Source organism: Nelumbo nucifera, chromosome 7 (assembly GCF_055504915.1).
Source record: "Nelumbo nucifera cultivar China Antique chromosome 7, China Antique-T2T, whole genome shotgun sequence".
NCBI lineage: Eukaryota > Viridiplantae > Streptophyta > Magnoliopsida > Proteales > Nelumbonaceae > Nelumbo > Nelumbo nucifera.
The window spans coordinates 13,790,275-13,802,302 of record NC_142655.1 but is presented as its reverse complement, the minus strand read 5'-3'; the positions used below and the strand labels follow the sequence as shown (position 1 = coordinate 13,802,302).

Genomic DNA, 12,028 nt, shown 5'->3' with positions numbered 1-12,028 from the left:
AGGACGCATCTATACAACATTACTGAGACTGCTAAATCAATTTTGATTTCTGGAAAGATGTCCGGTAAAAAAAATCAGAAATAGGGATGCAAGTAAAGGTGTCAATGGACCAGTTTTGGATTGGACCCTGCGGTTCAGTCAAAAATCATTTTGGATGAATTGGACAGACCAATAAGAGATATTGGATTGGACCAATGCAGTCCAAATTATTTGTTAGATTGGATTGGACTCGGTTTATCTGTAATAAATTTATATTGGATTGGGTTGGATTAAGCCAATATTTGGTCCATTGATATAAGATAAGAATATAGATGCCAATGGATCAGATTTGAATTGAAAACAATCTAAATCAAAATGAATTTGAACAAATTAGACAGTCCAGACATTGAATTGGACTGGTCCAAATTATTCATTAGATTGGATTGGATCTGGTCTATTTATGATGGACTTACAGTGAATTAGATCGGATTGGACCAAATCCAGTTCAATTGACACCCTTAAATGCAAGTCAAGTTGCCTGACTTGAATTTACAACTTATGGTGATTCAGTTGGTGGGATCTCCGGATATTTGTAGCAGAGATTTGAGATCAAATCCTGTTGTCACTAGGGTTTGGAGAGTTAATGGTATGGGGAGATTGGAGATGGGCTAATGTATTGTATAGTCTAAAAAAAAAAAAAAAAACTTAATAAATTTTCAACCCAATCCGAATCAAGCTGCACCCCTAGCTAAAAAGGATAGGATTAAATAGAGTTACAAGACGAATACCCGATTTCAAGAATTTATATTGCATCAGAAAAACTTGATACCGGAAAAAGCTTGACCAATTAAAACCTCCTGTGAATTATATATATATATATATATATAATATTTTATGTTATTGAAGTATAATATAAACTTTAAATATATTTAATATTTTATAATTAGTCATAAACCCAAAACCCAGCCTGGTTCATGATTACAGTTAATTATCATTGGCCGGGTCCTTTTAATTTTAACTAATTTTTCAATTCGATTCAGCACAAATTAGGGGTGAACATGGACCGGTTTGGTTTGGTTCCATGGCAAAAGCATGGGTTCTAGGTTTTTGGAACTAGAACCTACCCTATGAAGGTCAGCTCCAGTGTCTATCCATGGTACCTATTCTTTTTTTACTCTCGCCTTTAAAGAAAAAAAGAAGAAATATGTTGTTTAAAAACTGGATTTTCAACAAATATAATGTATAGTTTGAAACTTATATTATCTTTTATTCATTAAATTGAGTAACTTAATATGTAGATTCATTATATAGTTCAAAACTTATAATTTAAATATAAATTTTGCAAATGTTACCTTTTACAATGCTTATTGGGTACATTCAAATATTAAAATGAAAACAAATGATCAAATCACTTAAACTCAATGATCAAGTGAGACCATGGCCTTTATAACTAACAGTGCTTGAATATAAATCTTCACATCCTTAAAAGTATTTTGGGGTTTATTTCAAGGCAAGTTCAGGTCCAAGACAGGTTTCACCAAGACCAACTAAAGTTGATTCACCAGGTTGATTTGGGTAGGGTAAACCCCTAGACCCTGGAACAGGATGCCTAAGTGGGTGTCGATTCCAAGAATTTGGAACCAGACCCTATCCTGTAACAGATTAGGTAAGGTCAGTTCAATGCCAGTTCAAGGTTGACTCCATTATATTTGAACCTACTCATTTGCTCACCCCTAACTCAAATGACATCCTCGAGGGTGGGATGAGCATTCAGGATATTGCATCTCAAACTCGCTTCAGTCACAAGCCTATCTGATAAGTTGTCTTGTCTTAAGTGTAGAAAAGAAAGGGGGGGTTTTACCATTCAGTTCACCCCAAAAATCCTAACTCAACCATACAGTTCAGGATAGATGTCAGGTCGGAATTGATATCAATTCACGGACGGGTATAAGGTTATACGTGGAACTGCTTACAAATTTGAATTGTTGTAGGTCTGCAATTCAAATCAGAATTCTGAGGGGAGTGCAGTCTAAAAATCCCAAAAAAAAAGGCTATATAATAAGGCCAAGACCATACAGCCACCAATTTGCAATTGGATCCATTTTGGCTTTTATACACATGTTACTGCACCCTGATCCATATACTTCTATAACCTTTTCAACACTTTTGAAACAACATTTTGTGATTTTGACATTGCCAATAAATATTAGGGATAGAACCATTTTCGTGGTTCTCCCTATGAAAGATCAATTAGAACTTTCCTGGAAGATGTTTTCTTTTTAGTAAAGAAAAAAATGTTGTGGCACTGTCTAAACAGTTAGAGCTAAGAATTTTGAGCCATGTTATACTCAGTCTCAAATCAAAGATAGAATCATTTTGGTGATTAGACTTAGCTCATGGGTCGAGCTAGGACTTGGCTTTTGCTAAAGTGTTGTATTCCAACATTGCTTTTGACAAATCTTTTCAACCATAACAGTTAGCAAGATTCTTAGTGAAAAATCACTGCGAATGTCAATAAAATTCTGGAATATTTATTACTGCTGATGACAATGTCATCCATATAAACAAAAAAAAAAGTCAATACAATACTTGCATCCTTAAACTGAAAAAAGAAGTCAAAGGATGGTCCATGAATGCCCTTAGGGAATAAAGTTAAATATGTGAACCATTTGAATTTTATTATGTAACCCTATAATAAATTTTGTTGAGATGGGAAATATAAAAATGGCAGTACTACTCATTAAGATACATACAAAAAGAGACTATTTTCAAGATTTGAACCCTAATCACCTAAGTTGTAATGGAGCAACTCAGATAGGTTAGCATGGGAATAGATATATTGATGAGAGACTGAAACAGCCCCCCACAATGTCTCACAGCACATCCCCACCGTGTATTAAAAACATCTTTCAATGATGATATCATCTTTCTGGATATTATCATCATTCTCAATACACGACAAGAATGTGTTGTGGAACGTTAGGGGAAAGGATGGGGTGGGTGGGGGGGGGGCATTCTTGTGGGGGCCTGAGATTAGATTTCATGTCAAACAGTTAGTCCAACTTGGACATTGCTTTTGACAAATCTTTTACACCAAAGTTAAGCAAGATTCTTAATAAAAATCACTGCAAATGTCAATAAAAATGCTGGAATATTTATAACTGCTCATGCAGATGATAATGTCATCCATATAAACAAACAAATAAAAAAGTCAATGCAATACTTGCCTCCTCAACCTGGATGAAAGAAGGCAAAGATGGTCCATGAAAGCCCGTACGGAATAAAGTTAATTATGTGAACCATACGAGTTTTATGTAACCCAATAACAGATATTGTGATGGAAAATATAAACATGGAAGCCCAATACACGAGGTTCCCGCCTACGTGGGGTCTTTGGGATGCAACGGGGCGGGGCACTCCCTCCCCGTCCCCGCCCCGTAGTCAAGATATTTTGCCCCACCCCCTGTGGTAGGGCGGGTTTGGGGTAGGGTATTCAAGGCAATTTCTTAAAAATTATTTATTTTGTAGATAATTTATATATATAATATAGGAATTTGGGGGTATTTTAGGAATTGAATTATAATACTTTAGGAATACTTCAAAATGGAATTATGGGATTCTAAGATTTCAAGAATTTAAGAAAAACTTAGAGATATTTTAAATATCAATATTAAACATAAAAATATTTTACTAATTTTACCTTCAAGCTCAGGGCGGGTTCGGGAAATTACATACAAAACCCGTCTCCGCCCTGTCTCCGGTTTGAGGAAAAATATTTTCCCCATCCCTGTTTAGGGTTGGTGAAAACCTGCCCCATTTAGGTCTAGGTGGGGCGGGCCCCGGTTTTACGGGGAAATTGCCATCTCTATGGAGTCTAGAGAGTGACAAATATACAGAATCTTATTCAGATACATAAGGAAACTATTTTCAAGATTTGAACCCTGGTCACCTAAGTTGTACATAATGGAGCAACTCAACCATTGCACCACGGCCCACCCTCCTTAAGGAGGCATTCCATGAGGAGCACTCCATGAACCCATATATAGCAAAAATTATGGGTTGAAATGATACTAATGTACCATGTAAAAGTGCATTAAGCTCATGACAGATGGCAAGATGTTACTTGGATTTGCTATATAAATTTACACTTTTTTAGCTCCATGGGGCTACACAACAGGTGTTGGGAGGTGACGGGTCCAACCCGCAAACCCATAACCTCCAACTAGTTACCAACCAACCAGTTGGCACCTTGCAAACTAGACTTAAGTGCAACTATTTTCGATTTGCTATATAAATTCATCCCACCATTACTATCAAGAGAAATGTTTCTCTCAAATTTGCAAATCTTTGTATCATTTCTTAGAGAGAGAGAGAAAAATAAATAAACATTATCTGCTGTGGTTGCAGAACAATACAAAGACCCCCAATGAAATGCAAATATGCCACCCTTAGAAATAAAAAATCGGTTGATGTGATGCTTCAAATTTAGTGCAAACGCTAAAGCATTTGCATTTCATTAGGAGACTCCGGATTGTTTTGCAACCACGGTCACAGGTAATGCAAACTTGATTTCTTACCACTTTAGCCTACATTTCCCATGGTCTTCCTCTTATTCCTTTGGCTCAGTTTGGAAGGAATACGAATGCAAATTTGTAGAGTACAAAATCTTATATTTTATATTAGGGGAATTGTCTAAAACTCACCATGAATTTGCAATATTTCTCTTAAACTCACCACAACTTTTCAAAATGTCTAAAACTCACCATATCATTAAGTTTTTATTTTCCAAAACTCACCTTCTATTAGTGCACCGTTAATGCTTCTTAACAGAGTTGTCCATGTCAGCATAAACAACAATTTTATGACCAAATTACCCTTAAATGGCGAGTTAGAGGTAAGATGGTCTTTTTCAGTTTTCAATTTTCTTGTTTTTTTTTTTGCATTTTTAGTGTTTTGTTATAATTTCCAATGTTTTTTATAATTTCTGTTTTTTTACATTTTCTATTTTCTACAATCTATAAATTTTCTTGTATTTTTTGTTATTTATTTGTAATTTCTGTGTTTTTCTATAATTTTTGGTGCTTTCTCTACAATTTTTATTTTCTGATTTTTCTTTTCAATTTTTATAGTTTCTATAATTTGAAAATAATTTTTTTATTTTGTTTGTAATTTCTATGTTTTTATATATTTTATATTTGAAAATATTTTTTGAACTTTTTCCTTTTTTTCATGTCTAAATATTAAAATGGTAATATATTAACACCCGTTAATTTATTTTGTATATATTTTATATTTTTTCTATGAAGGTTAAAATGGTAATATATTAACACCCGTTAATTTATTTTATATTTTTTATAGATATATAATGCTTTATATATGAAAGATATTGGCCCAAAATCAGGCCCTGCCCGGCCCAGACCCGTGTAGACCTAGGCTAGGGCTTATGCTTCAGGCCTAGAACCTCGAACTGGGCCAGGCCGAGCCTAAGCTATAGCCCTTATCATAAGTGCAAAGCTCAGCCCGGCCCATGATCACCCCTAACTGTAGCCATCTTATAAAAAATAAAAAAAATAATAAAATCCTTTAATTAGTTATAGAACCATCACATACACATGTGGCCAATTTTTTTTTTTTTTTTTTTTGAAAAAGCCCGATTCCAATGGGAATATTGGGTTCACACTCAGGCACAAGAGGAATATTGAGCGTATAATATTTTTTATTATATAAAATATTATGAGGCTTATGCCTGGGCTTGGGCTCGGGCTCGGGCTCAAGCTGGGATTTTTGAAAAGGCTCGAGCCCGGCCCAAAAGGCCTAGTGTTTTGGACCCAAGCCCAAATCCATGGCCCAGAACTAATGTCCAAGCCTGACAAAGAACGGGTTGGGCTGGTCCTGCCCCATCAGACTTCCCAATCCATAAACAGGTCTGAACAAAAAAGGAATATTATGAACAAATATAGTAATTAGATTTATTAATGTGCCAAATATAATAGGCTGCCATACAATTTGGCAGAACGGAGTTTATGAGATAAAATTCTATAATTTTAATAAGTTGATAATGAATTCTTGTTTCATTATCACCACCTGGAGTAAAGTTTGGGGCCTTGTAAAAAAAATAGTAAGATTTCGTACGTGCAACTCCTGAAGTAGGATATAAGTAAATTGAAAGAGATCAGGAGTTGTTTGTAACGGCTAGAGTTGGAAAACTGAAAGAACTCTAGTTCTAGGGTAAAGTAATGAGCCCAACTTCAGATTCTGCCATAAACTCGCAACCTCCTTAATAATTTATCCACTAGAAAACAAAACAATAAGCCATTCAGTTCAGTCACTTGTTATCCGTATGTATTGATGGAATTTTTTTCCGTTTTTTTTTTTTTGAATCAATTGATATGGATAGACTAGCTTTATTTTTATTTTATTTTCTTTCAATTTTGGGGTCATATTGAATTCATACTTTTTAAAATATTACATCATTCATTTATAGCTGTCAGATATGCTACGTATTGATTAATTTATTAAATAAAGAAAAAATAAAAAATTTCATGTGAATATAAACCCTTCTTGTATCCGTTACTTTTGTATTAAGAAAAAAAAAAAAACCAATTAGAATGGCTGATTAGCTAGCTGATAGAAATGACAACGTAGCAGGGCAGAGAAGAGCCACTAGCCGACCGGGCCCCACTCCCCATCATTTTTTATGATATGAAATTTATTTTTACTTCATTCTAAGTTTTTGTTTTTATATATTCAATCATATTTTTAAAGATACTAAAGTGAAATAGTTACAATTCATAAGAAAATGAAAAATGCTTAACAAAAATACTATGTAACAAATATAATCAGCAATTAATCCATAAGGCTACGTTTGTTTATGGTGTAAATATGGGCAGGTGTAATCGACATTTGGATGGAGTGTAGTTAAACCTAACAAATCGACGAACTTCATTTACATCAAGTCTTGCATCGATAATAGATGTAAATACAAGTTCAATAAAAGGGTGTAAATATTTGCATCGATAATCACTCTTTCTAGTTTACAACGGTCCATGACTTTAATTAAGTCGATAGGTGTAATACTCCATCGATGTAATTTTACTTTTACACCGCATTCAAATACAGCCTAAGAAAATAATTAAGGCGGGGAGAGTATTCTTCTCTTTCCCCACTAAGGAATATGCTTGTAGAAAATCATCCCCATCCTCACCAGTGAAATGGAGAAGATTGACATCCCTAATTACATGAATTGAATTTTGGAACCAAAGAACACTTAGAACTTCCTTCTATTTTTCATATAATTAATAATCAATACCTTATTGCACATTTGCACTTTTGGCTTAGGAAGAAATATAAATATGTAAAGTGCAAGACCTTTGTATTTTGTATGTATTTGTACTCCGAGAAGTTCTATCAAAACTCGGTTCAAATATGACCTGTATATACTTCATAGCATTAATTTTGGTCATGAAATGGGTTATTAAATTCAAAAAGTTGCACCAAATCAAGAGCAAAGGGAGTCGTATGGTCATCTAATCATTCTGATTCAATTTGCGACGGTGAATCAACATGCGGCATGTGCTGAGAGCCCCCCAAATACCTACTACTACTACTAGGCATCTTTACAGTATTATTAGATGGGCTAGATGCTAGGGACGTCGACTCACCCCATGTGCACCTCCTGCTGCCGGCTGCCGGACATGGCTGCATGCATCCAAAATGCCCGCAACTTCTGCAGTCAACAGCAGGAATGGATCGGACGATGGTCGATCGACGGATCTCCTTTCGTTTCATTACTGGGTGGGGAAGCATTAGCATTGGAACAATGGAAACTCAGTTGAATTCTGAGTCTGAGCCTGCTTCCTTTTCTTCAAACCAATGTACCAGAATCATTTTCAACGCTCAGTCACCCACATTAAATGCTTCCCCCAGTTCAAACTTGGATGAACGTCCAGACTGTCCGGACTTATTTCGATATTAATGCCTTCTTCGTACTATAAATTCGCTCTCTCTCTCTCTGTCCGAGAGACTCACCACAAGTACTCCTGCGGCTGCTGCCTGCAAATGCATTGGAGAATGTTACCAACTCAAAACCGTAAGACCGTCATTGTACTTTCGTAAAACAAACGGTCCAGATTCCAGAATCAAAAACATAAAGCAGGTATCTCTTTTGTAGTTGGAAACTACTTTGAAACTTTGAACTTTGTTTTCATTTGAAAGATGGAAAGGAAAGCCTCAGAGGGTCGAGCGTTGCCCCGGTCAGATAACAATGTAAAATTCAGCCAAGCTTAGCAGCTTTTCCCCTCCTCTCTTTCTCTCTTTCTCTCTTTCTCTCCCTCTCTCTCCCCTTCTCTCTGTGTGAGAAACTGAAAATAGAGATAGCCAATTAGAAATGGATACGTGTAGAAAGCCTCCTGCATTCCTGCTGCAGCAACAGACCACGCGTGCGCCCACTTGGACGAACCCCCCTCAGTCCCCCCCCCCCCCCCCTGCAGGTCAGTCACATTTTGACGAGCAACTGCGGCACTCCCGTAGTCGGTAGTACCATGACCACCCTCACAAACCACAGCCACCTTCATCACAGTTCATCCTCTCAACTTTTCTTCAACACAGTGAGTTTTGATCATCATTATTCTTCCTTTTTTTGATGGAAATTTTCCATCATTATTCACTATCATGAAAACCCACAACGAAAATCTCTCCCTCTCTCTAAATTCTCATCATGATTCCTTCAATGAAAGAAATTTTCAAAAGAAAAAAGAGATAGAGCACTTCTCCAAAAGATCGAAGTTATTCGGCGAAAGAGACCTCACCCAGGTATATGATATCTTTAAGCTGTTGGCTAGGTGCTAATTACATGCTTAGCACTCTTGACTTGATGCAGTCACACTGTATCATACTCTTGACTCGTCTTTCAGCTTTCGAAATTCAAATCAGTGTTCTGAGCCTGAGGTTTTAAGCAAATAATCTTGCTCTGAGTCTGAGCAGTCTTCCCACAAAGATTTAGACAAAGGGTGAGCTAGTAAACGGAAAGTGACTTGAATAGGACTAACGGGTTCATGTCTCCAATCTTCTTCGTGAAAAAAATATATATTAGTTTCTGTGTGCGTATCTTTTGTAAGCTTTCTGCTCTATTCTATCTATATTCAACAATGGTGGCGGATAAGGTCGTGAAGCAAACAACCAACAAACAAGCAGACAGACCCCACAAAAGCCACCATGGAAGCAGGTTGGAGATTGCCATTGTTGGGTTGGTAGGGACATGTTTGTATATAAATATAAAGGATTTATTATATTTTTATATAAGATAGCAGACAGGAGATATCAGATGATTCAGAAGTACCAAAACCCGCATAACAGATCAGTAATATAAAAAAATATATATTAGAGAAGAGTAGAGCAAGCACACGAACTCCTAACAATCTAGTTGGATAATGATACAGAACATTGAAAGCAGCTTCAGAAGGAAACATTCAGCTACAATCCTATCAATCTTCTGTTCAGTCCACCAGTTAGTTCCTGTAAGTGTTGTTTTCTCTGCTCCTTTAATTTCTCTTTTACAAAGGACAAGATCATTACCCATAAACCTGAAGTTTGGATGTTTATCTTTCTCTCTTTCTCTGTAGTTTGTGCTAATCTGCTGCTTGCTTCGGGGATGGAGAATCGGCACTTCCCGAGGGGGCTCAACACTGAGTCTGAGTCCTGACATAGAATATCTGAAGAACTGACAGTATCATCAGATCAGAAGCTGCACCAATAGGAGCAAAACCCAACTTCTCGAGAACGAAATGGAAGCCGAAAGGAGACCCTGAAAACCTTGCGAGTGGGCTAATCGAAAGACAAAGAGAAAAGACAAGGAACACTTGCAAACCCACAAGAAGTAGCCATGAGAACTGTGAATACCAGAAAGGAAAATATAGCAGAAAAAAGAGGAATGGAAGGTGGTTGAAACACTGACACGACCAAACCAACAACTAAGAGGGAATAGTTTCTGAGGGAGAGTTAGAATAGAAATAACTGCAATCAATCATAGATTCAAAGCAAAACTGAGGAAATCTGGAGATGGGTGTCTCAGATTTCTTCTCTTCTATGATGTATATCAGATTTCAGTATGGAGGACGTGAGGTGGGAGGCCACGGCAAGACTTCAGGGGGGATCTGGCAATTCAAAGGGCTCGGAGCTGCAACACTGTAAACAGACATGGACATGCTACTCGTGCAAGAATCGCTTCCACCCACCATGTTACCAGCTTTAACGTCCTCGCTTTCTTCGTCTTCACCAGGAAGACGGTGAAAAGTAGGGTTTACAAAAGATGCCGCAACTAGAACTATGGTGCTCCCAGCGACGAGTGATCCTGCAACAGTCCCTCCAAACACCTGCCCGTGACCTCCTGCAAGAGAGATAGTAAATGGAGACGATTTCGCAGAGGAAGATGAGGACGAGGACGAAAACCCAAGAAAGGTGCCTGAGAGTGAGAGAATGTGGAAAGGGCCATTTAGAGTGAGCGTTGATGCGTGTGCAGTGGGATACCGGAGGGTAACGTTCGCCACAGTGCCTGAACCGCTGAGGACGGAGAGACCCACGTGTCGGCGACGAGCAAACTGTGAGACCATCTCGACGACGTCGGACCCGGCGGAAACTTCGAGGACGACTGGTCGCATGGCGCAGTCGCTGTCTCTGGTAATAACGATTGGTGGCTTGGGTTTGTTCTTCGACCCAGGTGGTCGGCCTCTCGGTTTCCGAACGACTTCCACCGTCGACCCAGCATCTCCCTCGGTCTTGTTGCTGCTGCCGTGGTTGATCTTGGTCTTGGTGACTCCACCACTACTACCTCCAACACCACCACCGACCATGAACGGGCCGCCGCTTCTGGCACCGTGCTCGTCGTCTTCGTCGTCGGAGGTGTGACAGTCCCGAGCTTGTGAGAGGGAGATCGCGCCTCCATATTCTGCCATCTCTCACAGGTTGCCCTGGTTATCTATCTAAACTCTGCGAAATAAAAATGGAGTTTTTTTTTTCCGGGTCTAAAATCAGAAAAATGAGAGTAAGGCCTCTGCTTTTATAAGCTGATCTGTCTGATGCCTGAGAAGTGAGAACCCTGGCTTGGTCACCGACCGGGGTTGATGAACGTCTACTACCACTTAACTGGGTCCCGCGCCAATGCATGGCCCCCACTACTGCTTCAGTCACATCCCGAACTCTCTTCATTAGATTCTATTTCTACTACGAGCTTATTTCCTATTTCAATTCTTCTCAGTTCTCTCCAGTCTCCATGAAGTATTGTAGTGGTGGAATTCGGGTCGGGTCGAAGTCAAACCATGTCAAGTCCGGGTAAAGGGTTTCTCGATTCTCAACCCTAATCCATTGGGTCAGGTTGTTCCAGGCATCAACCGACTCTAGCCCAGACCATCTAAAATTGGGTTCGGTTGAACTTAAAAAATTACCGATTTGGGTGAACCGGTAATTTATGAAATCCAAGTTAATTAATCAATTCCACTTGCTAAAACCTCCTACATCAAGTGAGTTTAACAATCCAAATGACTCGAAATAATCATGATCATCATCTAACCTTCAACTTGAACAGATATCATTTCTTATATTGTTGCTGTAAATGACCAAACCATCTTACGCTACTTTCTCTCATTTTATCGCCTATTGAGGATAAATTTATCTCGAGTCCTATTCTTTTATGATTTTCTCATTCATCCATTCATCTCAAAATTAAAGATTTTTACCACATTCAGTTTTTGTATATCTCTTGACCATCTAACACTCTACTCCATATGAATATGATATTGGTGGTCATATAAATGTTTTATATATAAAATTTTTGTTTTACCTTAAATGATATTCTTCTATCACATAAGACTCCAAATGCACTTCTTGATTTTGCCCATCTCTTCCTCCCTCTTCCCCTTTGTTACGGATTACTGAATCAAGGTAATAGAAAAGGTCAATGTGAGACGTTTCTTGGTCTCTAATCCTAAGCTTAGAGACCATAAATTTGGTCTTATATTTTATTCTTCTATACTTTCATCTATTAATACTGTGTCAT

At 37.8% G+C, this 12,028-nt stretch overlaps 1 pseudogene; it reads right to left on the bottom strand.

The window, feature by feature from the left end:
• Positions 1-9,327: 9,327 nt before the first annotated feature.
• On the bottom strand, positions 9,328-11,592 carry LOC104611335 (AT-hook motif nuclear-localized protein 28 pseudogene; annotated as a pseudogene).
• Positions 11,593-12,028: the final 436 nt, after the last annotated feature.